Here is a 1,387-nt window from a genome sequence, read left to right as displayed (position 1 = left end):
CAAGAGCGTGTCCTTAGCATGTCCCTGAGCAAGCACGGAGTGGAAATTTCTCGAGGCAGTCAGCTCAGCCTCAACAGCAAGCACCTACTGTCCACTCTTTCCAACCTCAGCAGCAGAATAGGCAGGAAGGTAATCAGTATGCAAGCCAGCCTCCCAGACAGTAGGCACGAGTTTTTGCTCTGTCTGAGGATCCGCAGACTCAGGCTGCACCCGATAATGACAGATCAGGTAACGTTCGATTTTGGGTTTTCTATTCTTATTGGATTGTTAGATACTGGTGAGTCTCTTGCCTTCTTATTGAAGAATCTGTTTAATGTTTAACGTGCTCCTTAACTTTGGTTGTATCGTTCGAATTGACTAGTACTCCTGTAGTGTTGTTAATATTTCTTTTAACTGGATCTTTCAGAAGAATTAGTTGGGACTTGGAATTCTTATCGATAATTTACTTGTCTTTTGGAATAGGAATTGTACTGATCATTCAGAGCTTTTGAGGATCGTATAGCAGAATTTTGTGCCAAGCAGTTGTATGCTATTCTTCGATGTCTGAATTCTTTTTGGATCGAATGGTATTTTTCGATTGTATGATTTGATGATGGAATTTCTGCCAATCAGCGCTCTCTTCTTATCAAGATTTTTGGATGTATTCTTATTCAGAGGAATCGCGCTATAGTCTAGACATCGAGATAGTTGAAGACGCTCGAGACTCAATGTCTGAATCTGGACTTTGAGCTCGCAACGATCTTATTGATTAGAAGATCTGTTATCTATTGTCTTATGAGGAAATTTACGTGATCTGTTCTAATCTTAGGAGTTGGAGTATTTGTTTTCGCAGACGGAACTAATTTGGAAGCAGAGAAGAGGATTAGATTGTATGAGATTTCTGACTGCGAATCTTTATCTGAGGATTTGTATGCAGCAACTGATGTTTTGAGCTATTCTTATTTTATATACTATCTGTTTTTGATTGATCGATTGATGGATCTGCCGTGTTTTCCCTACAGAGTGATTCTCAGACATGATCATATGTTAGATTTCTGTCAGAAATTTTTGTCAGATTGTATGATTTACCGAATTCTGTTAGTTTAGATAGAGATCCTCGTTGCACTCGTTCTTTCGGCAAAGACTTCGAAGAGACTTTTGTTGTTTTGATTACAAATTATTCCAGTTCAATATCCTCAGAACGACGGACAGCCATATCAGATGAGTCGACTTTTGATTGACGAACTTGAAGGAGTAATTTGAGAGACACGGTTCGTGTTGGAGCCGTGTTTGATTTCGAGGATGAAATCTCTTCTTAGAGGGGGAGAATTGTAATATCCCGAATTTATCTTAATTGAGCTTATTTGAGATAATCAGAGTTTCCAGAGTTTAAGAGCCGACTTAATTT

The sequence above is a fragment of the Henckelia pumila genome, chromosome 1 (genome assembly GCF_033568475.1).
Source record: "Henckelia pumila isolate YLH828 chromosome 1, ASM3356847v2, whole genome shotgun sequence".
Taxonomy (NCBI): Eukaryota; Viridiplantae; Streptophyta; class Magnoliopsida; order Lamiales; family Gesneriaceae; genus Henckelia; species Henckelia pumila.
This window is presented reverse-complemented; position numbering follows the sequence as displayed.